Genomic DNA, 10,841 nt, shown 5'->3' with positions numbered 1-10,841 from the left:
AATTAAAGGCCGAGTCGAGCCGATCGATTAAAACTTTTCAATGAAATTTCCCAGCATGGCTGCAATGAAACGGCTGAAATATTAAAAAGATAAAAGATAAAATATTGAAAAGATAAAAGATTCCACTTAATAGGTCTCAGGATATATTCATCTGGTGTGAAGAAAGATAAGGAGTAAACTATGTTGCCATCTGTGACATCTGTCTGGAAGGTTGCAACGCTGTAGAAGATTTTGTATACGTTGTATGAGGCAATGGTTACTATTTCTAGGTATGAAAGATCATAAAAGAAACACCATCATCTAAATTAATCTACGGCACAACTGAGAAGGAAAGATACTGAACTTGTTTAGAAAGTGAGGATAAAGGGAATTCAATAGAACATTGTTGCAATGCTGTTAACCAATGGATGGAGCAAATGAGATCTCACAATAATTCTGATGGGTCGATGGGCCAAAAAGCCATCAGCATGATGGGGTTGAAACAATGTGCATTCCCTCCAGATATCACTCAACACACTTACTAGTGTTCCGCATGTAAATATTTCACCAGGTCACCCTTATATCAGCAACGTGTTTCCAAATAATTATATACACGAACACACAAAATAATTATATACTCAAACATTTACACAAAAGCATATCTATCTGTCAATATTGTCATTAATATCCAATATTAATAGATCTATGAGGCATTTTTATAAAGGTAGTTTTTAGTTATCTGTGAATGAATATATCCACGTTGCTGCCCACCTATTCAAATTTTATGTTTTTAGTGTCTTTTTCAATTCCTTAGTTTCATCTTTGATTCTAACAGCAATAAATATTACCGATTGGAATGTGTTAATATACGATGAATCTACCTTAGATGCTTTTTATAAACTACTTCATGCCTAGCTACAATACATAGTGCAGGTTCCACTCAAATCGTATTTGATGATATTCTATCAAAAATATAGAAAACATCATCCTAACGATACAGTTTAAATTTCATTATCGCATTCGTGCTCTGCAAATTTCGATTAATGTTGCGATATACAACTGATATTCTTATAACCGATTATTTCTGCTAATGTTGCAATATATAACCGATCTGTATATCAGGCTCTATATGGAGAATAAATTTTATATGCGAATTTCACTCGTGTGTTGTTGATTTCGTACCCCGTATAATTTTTTGAATATCTGATATTTAGAAAAATGTTCATGTTCAGAAAATATATCATATATTAACTATTTACTGTTATATATAACCTGGTTCTATTTAAATAACTGTTTGTATTAACTCTATTTTATTATATTTTATTATATTTATTATATTTCCCACAAAAATTTGTTTACGATATATTTCTAACCATTAAACTTTTTGCACAAATTAAATATTTCAATATACCTGTGATATTTTTATTTATATAATCTCTCGCTCTGTATGCATGCATGTATGTATGTATGCATGTATGTATGTATGTATGAATGTATACATGCATGCATTAATCTATATTAATATGTATGTTTATGTATATGTATATGTGTATGGCTGCATGTTTATGAATGCATGAGCGAGCTAAATCACACTAATGTTTTTTTACATTCACTTCTCTACGTAATCTTGTACTTCAGAGAATTGTCGGTTTGACCGGCATCGAATTCCAAATTAAGATAAAATATAAACGGAAATCCATATTTTTCCCTACGTTAACAGATTCATAGATCATAGAAATTCTTCATAGTCTTTTATGATTATTCCTAATTTTCATCTGCAAGTTTTATGCTTATTATTAATTATTCTGTTTTTAACTTCAGCTTTTAGGGTTAAACATAAAAATAGGTTCAGGGAACATTCAGGAATTTAAAAATCAATGGCGTGCCTAAGATAACTTTGGATAGCCAATATTTATTACACCTAACAATTTTGTCTGAACATATTTGATGTTGGCAGCTAATTGATATAGCATCGTTCATCGCTCCGATTGTTTTCTACTTTTCTTATACGTATTGTAATTTTCATATTTTATAAGAACGCCTGCGTTGAAGGGAATACTATTATTGTTAAAATATTGTACTAACATATATAGAAGAATATTATTTTCATCGATAAATATTCCCACATGCCAGCTAAAATAATACTTGCAAAGTAAACGGATGAATAATGATGAAAATGGAATACAAGCACAACAAAACATGTTAGTTGAAAAATAGATATCGAAGAGAAAAATACAATGAAAAAATACATTTGATATCAGCAAGAAAAAATACCTAAAGCAAACAACATGGCAGAGTAAACAGTAAGAAAACAAAAATGATAAAAAGAAAACAGCAAACCATTCTCCTGGCTCTAGTCTTTTTTGCCTGGAGCTTCGATCGATAAAGATCAAGGCTTCATTTCATTAGCCACAAAGTTGTAACATGTTCTGCTTGATTAGGTCAGAATATTTTTATATGCATTTTGCTTTAATTAGTCGTTTTCAATAATCAGTTTTAGCCCTGATCCGCCTCACCCATCCATCCATTATTCATCTTTTTAAAACACATTTCTATTAATTGTTTTATTGTTGTTGTTGTTGAGTAGATGTTGATGTTGCTGTTATTGGTATTATTATTACTATTATTATTATTATTATTATTATTATTATTACTATTATTAATATTATCATCATCATCATCATCATCATTATATAATCATCATCATGCCATCAACCTTCTCGTCATCGTCATCATACCATCATTGTTGTCGTCGTCATCATCATCGTCGTCGTCGTCGTCGTAATCATCATCATCATCATCATCATCTTCATCATCATCATCATTCATCTTTCTCTCTGCATCTCTCTTCCTCCTCTCTTCCAACCTGTATTCAAATACGTTATTCAGTATCTCATGTTTGCTCTCCCCTTCCCGGTTTGTTTTATTTTTATGTTATTGTTTATTAGTTTTCATAAATAAAAGCCACCCTTATATTGTTCTTTCTTTTCCTCCCCATGTCATTGGTATTTTTTTTTATCTCTTGCATTTTTTTTTCTGTTAAATGTGCTGATTTTTTAAATATTTTTCATTCATTATTTGTTATTTCTTCAAGTAATGTTGTTAATTTTATTTTTCATATATTTTCTCCATTATTCGAACATCTTTCTATATTCCTTCAAACGAACTCTTCTTCAATAGTCCACTTTCTTCAAACCATCTTAACCGCATGCTTTCATCGACTACTACCTCTCTACTTCATTATTTCTTCCTTACATTCCATTTTCTAATATCTTCCGTTGATTTCTGTTTCATTTTATTTTTTTCTCCTTAATTCATAATTTTCTTTTCTTTCCAGTTTTCCCAATTTAAATCGTTATTTTTCACATGAATCTTTACAGGATTCCAGCGTCCCACGACTCTCTTCCTCTTTTGCAAGTTCATCCTGAGTAAGGTAGTCAATTAAACTACCTCATTCAGCACTGCATTCTTGCAGCCTATCTCATCTTCTCTGAATTCCTGTCTCATGAATATGTTTCTGTGTTTATCGCTTCTTCTGAATTTCTATTTCTGAATGCGGGTGTATTTAATTGTCTGAAATCTTTCTCCTCTCTCTCGAACTATAACTTCTTTTTATATCGTCAGCATGTTCTGTGTCTCTCTCTCTCTTTCTCTCTCTCTCTCTCTCTCTATCTCTCTCTCTGTATTTCTCTCTCTCTCTCTCTCTCTCTCTCTCTCTCTCTCTCTCTCTAATCGTCTCTCTAATATAGTTTAAGACCACTTCTTTTTGATTATCCTATTTTTATGTATTATGATTTGTCTCATACTCTTATATTTTCCCTCATGCCTCATCTCTCTGTCTGAACTTTTTATCCATTCATCAAAAAAGAAACAACCCTTAGTTACTGATTTTGAGCTGATTAATAGGCGCACACACACGAGGACCGACGAACACATTCATACAAATAAATGTACACATTTTTGTATGTATATTTACGAATGTATGTACGCATGTATGTTTGTATAAATGATTTTTCTTTGAGTTTTATACACGTTCCTGTTCAGAGAGTTCAAGCCGTTCGTAATGCATTTACGTATGTAAGTATGAATGTATCTATGCATGTAGGTATGTTTGATTGTGACTCACATTGTCTCTTTACTCTCTCTCTCACTCTCTCTCTCTCACTCTCTCTCTCTCTCTCTTTCTCTCTCTCTCTCTCTCTCTCTCTCTCTCTGTCCGTGTCCATATATCTATATCGTAACATATATACTGAATGAAGCTCATTTAATATTATGGACGAATATACGTCTCTCTGCGTGTACATATTTCTATGTCTATTCAGTTCTATATTTAAGAGATAAGGAATTATGTACATTATCTACATTTCATGGATGTTGTTAACACAAATCATTATTATTATTTTTATTATTATTATTATTATTATTATTATTATTATTATTATTATTCAGGTCACTGCCTGGAATCGAACTCGGAATCTTGGGGTTAGTAGCTCGCGCTCTTAACCGCGCGGGCTATTAGCACCAAGATTTCGCGCTCTATTCCAGGCAGTAACCTGCATAATAATAATAATAATAATAATAATAATAATAATAATAATAATAATAATAATAATAATAATAATAATAATAATAACAATAATAATATCGAAAAATACCTTAGGAATGAGAACCCAGGTTCGAAATTTCCCCAAGACACCTGATGAAATCTGGAGGGTATATCAGCCGAAACGATGTGTTAACAACAAACAAGATGAGGACAAATATCCGTCAAATGTAAATAATGTAAATAATATCTATGCCTATATTTATGTATAGAAATATATTATTCATATGTAAATAGACATTATTTTTACAGAATCATAAATATATTACATTTTATTTATCAAAACTTACTAAATTTTATTTTCATTCGATTGTATTATATTCATTTCAAATTTAGGCACGAGGCCAGCAGTTTCGGAATAGGTGTCAAGTTGATTGTAATTCGTGCCTATTTTATCAACCCTGAAAGTCGACCACGGTGGACATTAATCTCAGAACGTATAAATGGACGAAATGCAGTTCAGCAGTTTGCCCGGTGTGCTGAAGACTCTGTTTGCTCGCTTATATTTTCGGTTGTATTATATTGGTTTTAAATTATGACACCAGACCAGCACTTTAGGGGGAGTGGGTAACTCGTGTTCATGGACCCAAGTGTTCAGCTGGAATCTCTTCTCTGGATCCTCGAATGGCTAAAACGCAAAATTGATCTCAGGAGAATTTCAACTCAGAGCGTAAGGATGGGTTAAACGCACCTAAGCATTTGACCTGGAACATTAAAGATTCTGCAGCATTTTGATTGCATTAAATTGGTTTCAAATTCTGGCACAAGACTAGCAATTTTGGATGCAGGAGTATGTCGATTACATGGACTCCAGTGTCCAACTGGTAATTATTTCATTGAACCTGACGGTTGAAAGTTAAAGTACCTCGGAGGAATTTGAACTCAGAACGTATCACTTTGTTGTCGTGTTAATGATTCATCTAGCTGGCCATCTTCTGAATTTATTATATTAATTAAGATTATACCTCTCTCATACATCCCTTTTGTTCACCACTCTTTTTATTTACGTCTAGTAACTACCAGTATTTCTGTCATTTCTGTATTCTGAACTCATGACTTTTTCCGAGTTGCACTAAAATCTGATTCTCCTTCCACAAAAATCAGAATTAATTTCAGAGACTATGCAAACTGTTTCACAATCCCTTCATCATTCTGCGAGTGTGACTCTGTTTCTGTATATATGTGCGTATGTATGCCTCAACACATGCATAATACATACAAACACACACATGTTGCGCGCGCGCGTGTGTGTGTAGTTGTGCCCGGTATACATCAGTAGATGTATACACATATACATATATAGTTATATTAATATCCATGTAGATAGATAGATAAATAGATAGATAGATAGATAGATAAATAGATAGATAGATAGATAGATAGATAGATAGATAGATAGATTCATTGATAGATAGATTATTCTCTTCCCTTTTCAATATTCATATAATTTGAAATTTGTATTGATATGTAATACTTTATTACATTTTTTGGTATTCTCGGAGAATCCTTTAATATGTTTTGCTCTGATAGGTTATTTCGGTTAACATTCTGCATTATAATCATGACATCAATGGTACACTTGTCTTACTTTCCCCACCTATAACCTAACTTTCCTCATTATAATACCTCTTGCAAATATTGTTGTTGCACTTAACAGTTTTGCAATTACTACATTGTTAGTGTAAGTTATATATCTAGAAATGCTAACCAAAGATGAAACAATTCTAGGTGCACCTGCGATGGATAATTCTTTTTTTCTTCTTTTTTACTTCCTACGTAAATAAATATAATTATTTACTCGACTAAAATTTCTAAACTAATGATGCATACATGCATGTAAATAAGCTCCTAAGCATGCCATCACGTGTATTCAGATACTTGTACATTCATGTGCATCTCTACTGTTCTTCCTCTCTCACTCTCTCTGAATATAAATATGTGTGTGAAAATAAATATGTGTATCAGTGTGCATTTATGTGTTTATGCATGTGTGTTTGTATATGAACGTGTGTACTACGATTTTGCACTGGCATAGCTATTCTAAAAAAATAGCTTTTAGAACTCAATACGTATATGCTATAAGATAAAGAATTAGTCAAGTACAAAGCGTAATATTATATTGTGGATGACAAGGTAACAGGAATTATTATATTGATTTCATTAACTTAGCCTTTTTCTCCTTTAGTAAACGATGTCCACCTAATTTTTTTCCGAAATAAACATATACATCCTTTTCGTGGCTCCGATATACCTATATATTGCACAAGTAATCTCCTCTGTGTGCAGGTTCTTAAAAGCAGAAACAACTTAAGTGAATGAGAGACATATGTATATTAAAAACAAACTTTGGAAGCAGCAAATGTGTTTGCTCTTTTACAGACAAGAAACTAAATTTTGAACGCAGTATGGAGGTGAAAACAGCAGCAAGATTCGATATTTTAAGCCTTAGAAAACGGGAAAAAAATTGTTGCCAGCAGACGGCTACTATTCTATTGGTTTGACAGTTACAGTTCTGCTGTTTTGCGATCGAAATGTACTTTCTTGTTTGTAAAAATACCAAACACATTCGATGCTTTCAAAGTTTGTTCATAAAATGTTGTCGTATTCCCAAACCAATTATTTATTTAGCATTAAAAGTGACAGTGTTTATTGTTAGCAGGTCATTTAGCTTAACTTTTTTCCCGTCTTATAAGGGTGAAATACCTAGTATTTATGGACTTCTGATTCGGCATGCGCAATGATATAATGGTCCGGGTCGATGACCGAATTACAGTTTATGTCCATGCAGTAAGAAATGTAACCTTTCATCTGAATTTCTACTTGGGCAAATGTTGCATGTTAGAATATCTTCTGTTACTGCTTGTGTTTCCTTGTCTTCTTTCCAGTTAATATTATTCAAATATTCGTCATTGTTTTTAATATCAAATATACATTCTAGTATATTGCTTTGCAATATTTCACCTTATAGCGGTTTGCTTTCAATTCTACATTTTAAACTTTATTTTTTCTTTTCGCCGGCTTTGTACCAAGAAAACATATTTCATTTCATGGCATTACCACACATGTGTACCTCCTCATAACTCCAAGAGAAATGGATGTTTTTTTTACAGAATTTTCAATAAATGCCCTTCAGAAGGAGTAGAATTAGAATAGATCGATATTTGTGGTGAAAATATTTTTTCCGTGAATGGGAAGAGGATTTTCGGAAAATTCACATGAGTCTGATTTGTTTCCACAAATGTTTCAGAAAAATAGATATATTTGCAAGAAATTTTCTACAAAAACATCTCAGAATTTGTATATAAAAATTGTATCGGAATCTGAAATCTAGAAAAATGATCTGCTCGTATACATAAATACTGACACGCATAACATGTAAAGCTTGGCATTTCGGGGAAAACATTTCACGTATGTGTGCGTACTAACAATTTTTCTTTCCACCTAAAATTCCGATATAATTTATGACTCTGGATAGACCTTTACTCTTTATATATACCCTTGTTTACCTCATATATATATATATATATATATATATAACAGTATTAATAAAATAGATGGATGGAATGAGTAAAATATTTTATTTAGTACGACACATATTTCGACCCGTTCTGGGTCTCTTCGGGTACATAAATAAAAAACAAAATAAAAATTCTTACTAGAGATTTTCTGATTCAGTTTTACGTACCGCAGTATGTCCATCAACTTTGGGAATGAGAAAAGCACAGAGAAAAATTGAAACGCGAAGAATTCAAATATGAACGTTAAAATTATACATTTTAGTTCAGTGAAAATGACGTAAAGTTCCTTCGCTGTTGTAACTGTTGAAAGGAGGTTGAAAGGAAGATAATACTTAGACGAAAATGAGCCAACATTATATATAGATAAGTACTTACGTGAATATGTTTATATTCACTTGTACAAGGCTGTACTGAAAAGTTTCTGTCTGGGTAAAACAAAAGAATGATCAGTAAATTATAATTTTATTCAACATAAGTTGTGAAAAATTAATTAATACAATTTTATAGTCTATATAAATATGTCAGAAATTATTTGAAAAACCTTTTCAAACAACAATATACTCAACTAGGATGCGCCTTTACAAATATCAATTTTGTTAGTCAGAAAAGTAACTGACGCTAGAAAATACGAACTTTTTGAGTTTGCTTCTCGGAGATGCAAGCAATCTGAAGTGAAACGTTAACCAAACCTTAAATCAGGAGTAATTATGCTTTGACATATATATGTTTGTTTCAAATTTAGGTAGGATGCAAACAATTTTGTGTTATGGGTAAGTTGATTATATCAACGCTAGTGCTGAACTGGTACTACTTTTATCTACTTTGGGGTGAAATGCAAATTTAAACTCGGCATAATTTTATCTCTAAAGATAAAGACGGACAAAGCGACGCTAAGCAATTTTACCGGCGTGGCAATCTAACAGAAGTGAATTTTCCATTGATTCTATAATAGGAAAATTGGAAATATTACATTCTCGCACCATTTTGTACGGAAACAAAAGTATTCTACCTCGACACAAGAGAAAGCGCCTAGCCTTACATATATATTGCACATCTTCACATATACCCTGAAGGAAGTTTCTAGATGAGCTTCAGCGTCTGTGCGGAGGCAACATCTTAAGTTCACGTAGAAACTTATAAGCATATGTCTAACAGTTGCAGGTAGTTTAGATAGAGAGTGAGTTTCGTACTTAAACTGAGCAGCGTGATATAATCCTGCCCATTTATCTTCTGAGGAAACATTGTATTATTCCCTTTAGGAGACTATTCCAGAATAGGAATCCTTGCTATAACCACTGTGTTTCATGCTATTGGTCTGCGTCCTGCGTATGTCATTGGTTTTTGCCATTACATTTGTTGTGTTACTGCTGTTGCTAATTGTGTTACATTCGTCGTCGTTACTACCTTTATTCTTGATATCCTTTATTCTTGCGGTGGTTTTGTAGTGGTGGTGTCTGTACCAATGATGCCTTCTCTGTGACATTCTTTGTTTGACACATCCTTGTTCATTCAAATATTATTATTGTTGTCATGCTTCCAGCTTTTTTGTTACATATGTTGTAATTGTTGATATTTCTCGTTTTTCTTTACTTCTATTTTGTCATTGTTGATGCCATTCTTCTAAACTTTCCCAGTTTGTCCTCCACAGCTAGTGCATAGATAAGCTATTGCTGCCTGAGTTGAGCTGAGAATAATTCGCACTTCAACTGCATTATATCCCTTTCAAGAAATTCAAAGATTTCACTGGTTGGGATTTTTGTTATTGTCGTGATCTGGAGTATAATTTGCGATAAACTGATATTTTTTCCCTTAGTGAGAGATACTTGAGGGCCCACAAATAGCGTAGTCTATGTACGCAGTGAAGCAGAGGCCGTCATTTAAATCTCCAACCTCTTCCTACCAAAAGCAGCTATCATTTTTCAACCAGGGGCGAACATCCAGCACATAACAACAGGAGCAACAGCAATAATATATAATATAGTCTGAATGTGAGCGCGTATACGTGTGTGTGTGCTTGCGCGCGTCCGTGTATACTTATACTTACATATAAATGCATGTGGCTCATTCTAAATGATTTTTACATTTATTTTTATACAGGTAAGACACTTTCAAACTATTAACAGATATGAATCAGAGTAAAATTCCGCAAAAGGTATGTAATAATTTCTTCTTCATATTAAAACACATAATATAACAAGAACTATGCCGCTGCCCTACAACTGCGTTGCCAATTTTGAAAGTCATATATTTTCTGCTTTCTTGCATAAGCTTGACTTTTTAAACTGTGAATGGTGTGTAAATCACAGAAACGATAGCAGCTTGACGACATTTTGCGCTGTAGCTAATCACACGTGTGATATCTTTTATAGAAATATGTCATAAACAACATTTTCAGTTGCATTTTAAAACTCCAAGGGTTTCACACACTCTTTGTTTTTTTGTTTTTTTTAATAGAAATCTCCTGCTTTTAGATAAGAAATGCGTAGTCTTCGAAGTGAAGTAACGCTAACTAGTTCAAAAGAGGCTCCGATTCATATCAATATTGTCTTCAGGACTTTGGGAAGCATGGCGCTTTTAGTTATACTGAACGTTTCTCATTTATTATTTTTTTTACACATGCAAGTTCTTTAGAGAAATGTTAGTCCTGCTATTTTGGAATCACCAGAACGCGAGTGCTCTTTTCACTTTTCACTTCGAAGTTGACCTATTATTTCTGCTGCTTTCGTTTAGCAAGTGCTGTC

General features: G+C 32.7%; 1 protein-coding gene across 1 annotated transcript in view; it reads left to right on the top strand.

The window, feature by feature from the left end:
* Nucleotides 1-10,841, top strand: part of LOC106873299 (neuronal acetylcholine receptor subunit alpha-10) — a 1,066,434-nt gene that overhangs the window by 63,455 nt on the left and 992,138 nt on the right. Inside the window, exon 2 of the mRNA XM_052975253.1 lies at nucleotides 10,198-10,252. The gene's annotated coding sequence lies outside the window, so the exon portion shown is untranslated. The remainder of the gene's footprint in view (nucleotides 1-10,197; nucleotides 10,253-10,841) is intronic.

The sequence above is a fragment of the Octopus bimaculoides genome, chromosome 1, assembly GCF_001194135.2.
Source record: "Octopus bimaculoides isolate UCB-OBI-ISO-001 chromosome 1, ASM119413v2, whole genome shotgun sequence".
In the NCBI taxonomy this organism is placed as follows: domain Eukaryota; kingdom Metazoa; phylum Mollusca; class Cephalopoda; order Octopoda; family Octopodidae; genus Octopus; species Octopus bimaculoides.
Note: the sequence above shows the minus strand (reverse complement) of the source record. Positions and strands in the feature narration are given on the sequence as shown.